We start from the raw sequence: 10,891 nt of genomic DNA on the forward strand, positions 1-10,891 counted from the left end.
TTGTGCACAGTCGGCAGTTAAACCTTCTAGCAGCCTGAGCTTTGATACCAATTGTAGAATCGAAAAGAATTTAGATATCTCCACAATGGTATGATATTGTCCACTTTGGGCCTAAGCCCTCATGATTTTGCTCTTGGGCTCTACCCAAAAGGCTTTATACTAATGGAGATATCTTTTTCCTATAAATCCATGATCTTTCTCATGTGTTTTCAATGTGGGATTATGTTTGCAACCTTACAACCCCAACAATCCTCCCCTTTAACAAAGGACCACAGGGTCCCCCTCAAGCATTGGGTCACTCTTGACCTGCTCAGGGCCTCCCCTATTTTATTCAAGGTTTCACCCACATGATTCAATCTTGGATCATGGCTCTAGCTTGTGCTTCTTCCGGTGGTTAGTCCGGTGAAGAATAACCTCACTCTGATACCAATTGTAGGATCGAAAAGAATTTAAATATCTCCATAATGGTATGATATTGTTCACTTTGGGCCTAAGCCCTCAAAGTTTTGTTCTTGGGCTCTACCCAAAAGGTCTCATCCCAATAGAGATATCTTTTCTCTTATAAACCCATGATCTTTCCCATGTATTTTCAATGTGGGACTATGTTTGCAACCTTGCAACCCCAACACCTTGGTCAAACTCGATCAACTCGCTAGAAATCCAATTTGTTTACTTGGAGGTTCGATCAACCAATCCCCGGTTTGGTCGACCAATCAAGGCCAAAATTGACCCTGGACAATTATTAGTTTCCCTGCAAAAAAGAGTTAGACAAATAGCAAATAATAGTAAAGCAATATATGATTTTTGACAACCTTTAAACTATCTGATTCTGACTTTCAGTTTTCCTTCGAAAATCCTAGGTTAAACCAATGCCTACTATTCCCTCTTCGAGGAATACGTGCTCACCTACTCCTCTCAGGAGAGTTTATCCTTTGCCAGACCAGTCCTCCAGATCGTCTGGACTTTTGCTCAGCTCTCGAGACTTCAGGTCTTCATACTGGACGTCCGCTCCACGACTCGTCTAGACTTTCACCTGGTCTGCGACCACCAAAATTTTCACCTAGAGTCCCCGACTCTAGGATTTCACCCAAAGTGCTCGACCCGCCAAGACTTTCCACCTAGGGTTATCACCCCTAGGACCTAAGGTTACCTCCCCCTAAGGTTTTCACCTGTCTAGTATCCACTAGGACTTTTGCCTAAAAATACTTAGGACTTTATTACAAGCTCAATCACACTTGTTAAATAATAAGATAACTTAACTTTGAACCCTTTGCCATTATTAAAACATAGGTTTGATCGTCTGGTGCTTCCTACACCAATATAGGATACATCGATCATCTATAGATTGGTCGAGCTGACCATGGTATATGGCTAATTCTGTCCTTTCTACGTCCGTATAAATCATGTACTCAAATATTCCTTTCCAGTTATCTAACCAAGAATAAGTAATCCAAATGTCAAAATCTCTATGAAATAGAGTAAGTGGGTCTCCTACTGATCGAACCAACAAAAGCAAATCGGTCCTCTACTGACCAAATCAACTAAGGTATATCGGTACTCTACTGACTGAGTCAACATGAGCATGCAAATACTATCCACTACCCAACTAATAATAACAAAGACTGGTATGTGACTCTAACTCTCAACCAACTACTAGTAACAGAAACTAGTAATAACGGTGGTATGGTACAAGAAATCCCCTGAGACTATAATCCCTAATCTCCAACAAGGTTAGGTAGACCTGAATAGTAACTAACCCACACATGTAATACATGATACACACAACTAGGCAAGTACTAACAAAAGAGTACCAATACATGCCATAATTATCATAGACAACTATACATATACTAACAAAAATATACAATAATAGTGATACGAATTTACCTCCTATAACTTAGAGATGTCTTGTAGCTGCCTGGTCCCAAAACTCAAAAAGTTACATTAAAAAAACATAAAATCCAAAACACAGGAAATAAACCTCGTAAACATATGGCTCTGATACCAATAAATTGTCACGCCCCAATGGAGTCCCTACCCGACAAACGGATAGCATCTCCCTTGTAACTGTGACAATATGAAATATATATACAATGCCACAAGGCCACACACAAGCTATAATCAATAGCCCACAAGATTGTACTAAAAACATAACGGAAAATGAAAGGAAAACTCATAAACTAAAAATGAAAGACATGCTAGTCGGCTAGGCTTTACACAATCACAACAAAACAAATACAAGACACTACATAGAAAAACTCAAACAAATTCAAGTTATATAATGCTAAATTCATGAATTGTAATGCAAGAAAAATAGGAAGCAAAACCAGAAATTCCTCGGATGTGACGTGGGACCGGCAGACAGAATACTCCAAGCGACTCCACAATCATCTACCTGCTACCTGAGGAAAAAGACAAATACACAAATGTGGTGGTGAGTGCGGGTCACTCAGCGGGTAATAGACAAGATAGTGCATGATTTATATATAAAACATGGAGATCAAAACATACAGTCTCAGTAGGAAAATAAGAACATGATCACACTGACATAATCAATGTATCTAAACATAACTGCATAATGAATACACATACTCAATCTAGATCTAACGAATAAGATCATGATCACTCATGACATAATAAACATACAATCCCAATCTGGATCTAACACATAAGGTCAAGATCGAAAATGACATAATAAATGCATATACCCAATCTGGAATCGACACATATGGTATAATGATCAGTAAACTCACCGAGGATTAGCAATAGATCTGCTCGTAACATATGAGCAATATAACTGACAGTATATACATGTATGATAGATGGCATGTATGAAGTATGACAACCATATGCAATAATCATAGCTTAAATAAATGTAATATATTACAATCACATATAGCTAGTATCTACTAGACATGTATGTAAATATATCTCCATAGATGCACCACGCATCATATGCAAATACGCATGCATGCCACATGGTCACCCCCACCATTCCTTAAGACACCACAACCCCTGTATGACCGAGAGGCTTGGGTCCGTGACAACTGTACTACTCCTGACTACTCACATCTCTAGCCCCCATGACTACTGTACCCTCCAGATACTACTACTCATGAGTGGCTGAGGTTGACAGAGTATAACATTGAGTGGTCAAGTGAGCACAACAAGACTATCTCCACTCCTAGCTACCACTCTCCCATAGTGGCCTAATGGGCAGCTAGCATGTCTAATGACTAGCTCATACCAAAGGGGAGCAAGTAGTCATCAACATGCATACATATATGACTAGCGACTAGCTCATACCACAAGGGAGCAAATGGTCGTCAGCATATAATGCAATGATAAACAAGATGTAATAATCATGATATTGACACGATCATCATCAAAGTAACCTCCCAATCATCATAAACACCTCCAGTATAATGATCCATCTAACACCTATATCTATAGGTATAAGTAAATCCAATTGGTGTCTACAAAACAATATAAACAATAAGTAGCACCTCCAAAACACGCACACACCATACACATACGCACCCTACAACGTAGGTATAATCAAAATGATACCTATAATATCACACTAGATACATATGATCACCAACATAGGTACTATCGACATATTTCCTCCAATAGTATACACCAAACACATGTGCACACACACATACAAATGAACAATCAACCTGATAAACTCCTACAACATATATCAATCATGTATACATAATATCATATGCATAATTACCATGATAACTTAGTCAACAAGTCACCCCCTATGGTACATACTCTAAATGTGTATTCACAACAGAGTATAGATATTCAAAAGTCAATACTATATATGAAATAAATAGATCATCTCTAAGGTCAAGTAGATAAGTTTCAAGTAGGATAACAGAATGAATAGATTTAAGGTAAAGTAACATAATCCATCAATCAAACAACCATGTACTAAGTTCAAAGAACTAAAGAGGCCAAGGAAGAAATACCCACCTTAATCTGTTGATCGTGATAAATCAATTCCATGTCGGGACGCTCATCCCGAATTAAAATCCTGCGATCACAAAATATATTTAGCTAATTATATTTGTAGCAAATAGCTAAATAAAATTCCCGATCTAATTTGGGTAACTCTAAACGAACATAATCATTAATTAATCACATAATTAGAGTTTTAATCCAAATTAATCCATCCTCCTCCTTAGATTAGGTTTAATCTCTTTAATTAACCATAACCATTCCACAACCTAATTAGATTAGGTTTATACATGCATATCTCCAAAACTCACCCAAATCATCACATTACTACCCAATTCCATAATCATCCAAATGATCACTCACAATCAATCATGTAACGGAACTAATAAACTAATATGGATAACAAATTAATCAAGTTAATCTCCAAATAAGACCTCAATTAACCTATATCTATTAATCAATCCAATGTAGGCATGAAATCCATGCTATGTAAATCTGGTATCCAAGGCCAACTTACCTTAATTTACCAGAGACCTTGCTACTAGAAATTTTATGGCTGGAGCTATGGGTCACCCACACACAGTGATGATCGAAGCAAGGTAAAAGGTGCTGCCCTCTAAATCAAATAACCCTAAATTAGCATCTTGTAAGGATTCGATACCCAAATCTTGTCTAGGGTTAACTAATTACCTCTAAAATGGAGATAGGGCAGCAGGGTACTCTCGGCGGTAAGTGGGAAGGAAGATCAGAAATGTGAGAGAGTGCAGAGTCACTACTGACCCTTGAATAGCAAGCGACGACCTAGATCTGGTGTCAGTGGTTGCGATTTCACTCTAACGAAGAAGCATGGTGCGGCGATGGGTACGAAACTAGGGATCCGCCGATATTCTCCTCTCGATTGGCATCAACCGCTACTCCGCCTAGATCTACAAGTGAGGGGGATCGAGATAGAGGATCCGAAAATAGATGAAGGATCATCGGCCCTTATTCGTGATAAGGAGAGGCTCAATGTCTTGGCTCGCGATAACCGAAGAAGAGAAGGATCAGGTGAAGGTCGATGTCAACGTGGCCAGTTTGGGGCAAGTGTGTGGCTATCTGTGCACACAGTGGTGAGGATGTGGAGATGATCTTGCATCGTCTTCTTCAGTAGCACTTCACGACGATGGCTAGATGAGCGGCATAGTGAGTGGGGCGGCTGGTGACCACATCTGCTCGCGTCGGAAGTAGATCAAGAGAGGGGCGGTGATACCTCCTCGCTCTTGGCCAAAGACAAGCTCGTGCAAGGGAGGGCAACTCAGAGAGCTTGGCTGCAGATCCAGCTTCGGAGATCGGAGGAGAAGAGAAGGAGGTGGCATCTGTCGCGATCGAGCAAGAGAGGAAGAAAAGGAATCGGATGAGGAATTAGGGCACTTAGGCTTTTATATCCATACTTAGGTTTAAGTTAATTAAATCCTAAGTTAATCCCTCAATCAATTCCACTTAAATGGTTATTCCAAATAGGTTTTCTCACAGCACAATAATTGATCTCCTTAAAAAGTGTCATACGTACTTCATTTAAATTCTAAAAAATTTCTAAAAATTTCCAGAAAATCTAATAAGGTTATTACTCCAATAACACTTATTATTAAATTTGTCGTATCTTACAGAAGTATTCTCTCTCAAAACACCTCAAAATAATCATCAAGTGATGTCTTGTTCTCAAAAATCATCTTCTGCATCTTCCTTCACGTGATGCTTGATCACATAAAGGATGAGCAGCGAACTTCATCTTTCCCACACCAGTACAAGTGATATATCTAAATGTACTCTCTAAGTTATACACCCTAGTAACAATTGTATCTCATAAGTGTTAAGCAACTAGCTCTATATTTTTTCATATCAATGGGGGTCATCTACCTGAATATACCTTCTAGGTTATCCTACCAGATACATATAGTCAATGGTCAAAGTCCTCATGGAATAGGATACATAGATTCTCTTTAAATTGGTCAAGCTAACAATAGTATATGGCTAATTCAGTCTTTTATATTTCTATACAAGTCATGTACCGAAATATGCCTTATAGGTTATCTAACCAAGTATAAGTATCCCAAGGGTCGAAAACTCCATGAAATAGAGTAAGTCGGTCCTCTACTGACCCAACCAATAAGAGTAAATCTATCATCTACTAACTAAACCAACAAAAGTAAATTGGTTCTCTACTGACCAAGCCAACTAGGTAAAATCAATCCTCTACTGCCTAAGTCAACAAGGGTAAATTGGTCTTCTACTGACCGAGTCAACAAGAGTATGTGACTCTAACTCTCACCCAACTAGTTGTAGCAGAAGCTAGTAATACTTGTGCTGTGGTAGAAGAAATCCCATGAGACTATAATTTCTTATCTCTAATAGGGTTTGATGGACCTAAACAATAGCTAACCCAACACATGTCATATATGCTACATACAACTAGACAAATACCAACATAAGTGAATGATAATAGTATATAAATATACATCCTATAGCTTGGAGATGTCCTGTAGCTGTCTGGTCTCAAAACTAAAAAAGTCACATCGAGAAAATAAAATACAAAAATCCAAGATATAGGAAATAAGACTTAAAAATTTGTGGCTCTGATACCAATAAATTATCAAGCCTTAAAAGAGTCTCTGCTTGATAAACGGACAACATCTCCCCTATAACAGAGACACATGAAAACTGGATATATAATCACATGGTTATATAATAATAATATCTACAGACCACATAGTTAGAACCAAATATGACCATAAAGTATACAACCTACATGGCTAGAATTATACACAACCATGTAGTATACATCCCACACAGCTGGAAATAAACAAAATATAGCAAAAAACATAAAGGAAAACCTATAAATCAAAAATGACTAGCTACTAGCCGGCTAGGCTTTACACAACAAATAACAAACGAATAAAAGTAGCAACAAGACTAAACACCAAGTCCATGACAAAATTATTACAATTCCAAGTTCATATAATCCAAAGAAATGTAAGAAAAGCATAAAGCAAAACAAAGACCATTCTTTGATATGACGTGGGACCGTCAGACAGGATACTCTAAGCAACTCTACAATCATCTACCTACTACTTGAAGAAAAAAACATTACACAAATGGAGTGGTGAGTGCGAGTGACTCGACGGGTAATAGACAAGATAGTGCATAGCTTATATAAAATATGAAGATTAAAATATGCAGTCTTAGTAGAGAAATAAGAACATAATTATATATGACATAATAAATATACATAATCATAACTGACATTATGAATATATATATACTCAATCTGGAATGAACACATGCAATATAGTGATAAATAAACTTACTAGAGATGAGAAATATAATCGACAGCATACACATATATGATAAATAAACATGTATAAAACATGGTAAACATATGCAACAAACATATTTCAAGTATGTGTAACAATCACAAGCAAATGCAGACGTATCTCTAAAAGATGTACTGTGCATCATAAGCAATATGCACGTGCATGTAACATGGTCACTTCCACCCACCCCTCAAGACACTACCACCCCTGTGTGGATGAGAGGCCGAGATAATGACAATTGTACTACCCTTACTACATAACTACGGGGTCCCTAATTGCTCACACTCCAACTGCCATTGACAACTATACTATGTTGGATCGAGACGCACTAGAGGGGGGGTGAATAACGCTCGCGGCTTTCACACTTTTCGAATTCGTACGAGTAAAAACAAATGCAGCGGAATTAAAGAACAAGCAGATGAATACAATGGATTTACTTCGTTCGGAGCTTGTGACGACTCCTACTCGAAGGCACGCGATCCTTGATCGCTTTCCGTGGGCAACAACTATAGGCATGAGAACTATTACAATCTACGTACAAGTTAAAACAGTAATTAAAAATACCGACAACACTTAGAGAATATGAATTCTGGAGCTCAAGGTCGTTGGAAGATAGTCGCAGCACTTCGGGAACCTTTCGTTAGCAGCTAATCGCGTATAGGGGTCACTTGGAATTGTTGTAATGAGCTGCTGGTCGAGATCCCTTATAAAGGGTGTTCAAGGCGTCTTCTACTGTTCACCAAGGCGCCTTGAATGAGCCGAGTTAGCCGCGGAGATAAGGGCTGAACTGGTCGAACCTTATCAGGTTCAAGGCGCCTCTAGCCTCTCCAAGGCGCCTTCATCAAGCTGTCCAAGGCGCCTTGGCTTCCTTCAAGGCGCCTTCATCAAGCTGTCCAAGGCGCCTTGGTTTCCTTCAAGGCGCCTCCAAGCTTGCTTCGCAGCCAGCTCAGGTTTTGCACCTGAGGCGCCTCCAAGCTCCATGGAGGCGCCTCGGACACTGTTCATCCGAGGTTAATCTTTGCACTTTGGTCCCTGCAAGATACATTAATTCCAAATATACCCTGCAGTACAAAGTTAGCACATAAAACATAATAGATGTGATAATGACAGTCTCCGGACTGTCCGAGTCTGACTTTGGGTTTCCAATCGGAAACCCTAGGTCGACCTGACGCTTACTGTTCCATCTGCGGGGAACGCGTCCTCACCTACTCCACTTAGGAGATTTACCTGATGCCAGTGCGATCCTCCAGATCGACTGGACTTTTGCTTAGCACTCGAAGCTTCCGGACTTTCTGCTGGACATCCGCTTCCCGGCTAATCCAGTCTTTCACCTGGTTCGCGACACCAGGACTTTCCACCTAGGGTTATCACCCCCTAGGACTTTTTCCTGAAGCCTTCGATTTGCCAAGACTTTCCACATAGGGTTACCACCCCCTATGACCTAGGGTTACCACCCCCTAGGGTTTTTACCTGCCTAACTACAGTTAGAACTTTCCTGAAACACTTAGTCAAGCACGTTAGATCACAACACACCTTAACTTTGAATCCTTTGCCATTATCAAAACTCAGGTTCGATCGTCGGATGCTTCCCGCACCAACATACTACACTCCAGATACCACTACTCACAAGTGGTAGAGGCGGGCAGTGTATATGACTGAGTGGTCGAGTGGGCTTGATAGGGCAAGTTATACCTAACTCCAACTACCACTATCCCTGAGTGGCCCAGCGACTAGCATAAAATGACTGATGACTCTCTCACACCACAAGGGAGACAATAATCATCAGCATGTAATGCAACGATGAACATGATGTAAATAATCATGATACAGACACTGTCATCATCAATATAATAACCCAATCAACATAGGTATCACTAGTGCATCATCCATCTATTACATAAATATAAAGGTATGGATAGATCCAACAGATGTTTACAAATCAACACATAAAGTATAAAGTGACACTTATCATACACCCCACACAAGTTGTTACGCGACAACATAGGTTCAATCAACCTGATACCTCTAAAAAAATACACTCCAAACCCATGTATGCACTAAATATAGGTTTAATCGACTTGATACTTTTGATAGCCATATCAGACACTAATGCAAACATATCATAGATATAATCAACATGAAACCTCTAATAATTTCACCAGACACGTATGCACACTATCACGTAGGTATAATTAACATGATACCTCCAATAATCATTCCACACATATATGCACACTACAATATAAGTATAATCAACATGGTACCATCAATAGTAATATCAAATATGTGTACACTCACATCATATGCATAATTAGCATGTTAACTCAGTAAAGAAGATATCTCTAATAGTACATACTCTACATGTGTATACACAATAGAGTATAGGTATCAAAAGCTAATACTGTATATGAAATAACTAGTTCATCTCTAAGGTCAAGAAGATAAGTATCAAGCAGGATAACATAAACAAATTTAAGGTAAAGCAACTAATTCATCAATCAAAATAATCATGCGCTAAGTTCAATAAGCTAAAGAGGCCAACGAAAAAGTACTCACCTTTTATCTATAGATCATGTCAAACAATTTCCATGTCAAGATGCTCGTCTCAAATCAATATCTTGTCGAGACATATACAATTTAGCTATCTTCATATGATTTAAATAGCTAAATTGAATACCTAAAACTAATTATGGGATTCCTAGTCAAAACACCATCATCGCTTATCCTCCAATTAATGTTTAGGTCTCTAATTCCATTCATTTGCTTAAATTAGAGTTAAGCCAACTTTAACCCTAATTAAGTCATCCTCTTCATTAGATTAGATTTAATCATCAATTATCCCTAACAATTCCCTAATTCCTTCACATCCAATCTTCTAATGAGTTAATCATTTAAATCATAGAAATCATTCATGATCAAACATACTAAATTCATCAACATGATCAATTAGATAATAAGTCTATAATTAACCCACTAATCAATCCAAGATTTACCCAAATCAGCATGTCACAACCTAATTCCAGCTTCTAATCAAAGCTAACATAGGTTAACAAAGCTTAGGTTTAGGGAATTAATACCTTTCAGCCGGGAATGTTCACTGCACTTAAAGCAGCTCACGATGATGGCTGAAGATGAGAAGGAAGGAGAAGTCGAGCAACGACCTCGCTATGGTAGCAGTCGTAGTTGTTCAAGGACCGCAAGTAAAAGGAGCGACAAAGCAGATTTCAAAGGTGGAAGAAGGATCGTCGGCCCATCTTCGTGGCAAGGAGTGGCTAAGTGTTGTGGTTCGTGGCAATCAGGAGAAGCGGAGGATCAAGTGACTCTCATAATGCCTTGCGGCATCAGCGTTGGGGCTCACGATATTCAGCGTTAGGCCGCAGTGGTCGGCTGCACAAATGCTCACAGCGATCTGGAAATGGTGCGGCTACGGGTTAGGGTACCACTAGAAGGCAGTTGTCCATTGAGGCCCCTAAACAGAACAACCAGTGGCATCTTCGGGTTGACCTCACACGATAGGTGCAACGGTGTCAGTGGTGATTGGTGCCAGTGACTAGAAATTGAGAGCAGAA

Source organism: Zingiber officinale, chromosome 2B, assembly GCF_018446385.1.
Source record: "Zingiber officinale cultivar Zhangliang chromosome 2B, Zo_v1.1, whole genome shotgun sequence".
NCBI lineage: Eukaryota > Viridiplantae > Streptophyta > Magnoliopsida > Zingiberales > Zingiberaceae > Zingiber > Zingiber officinale.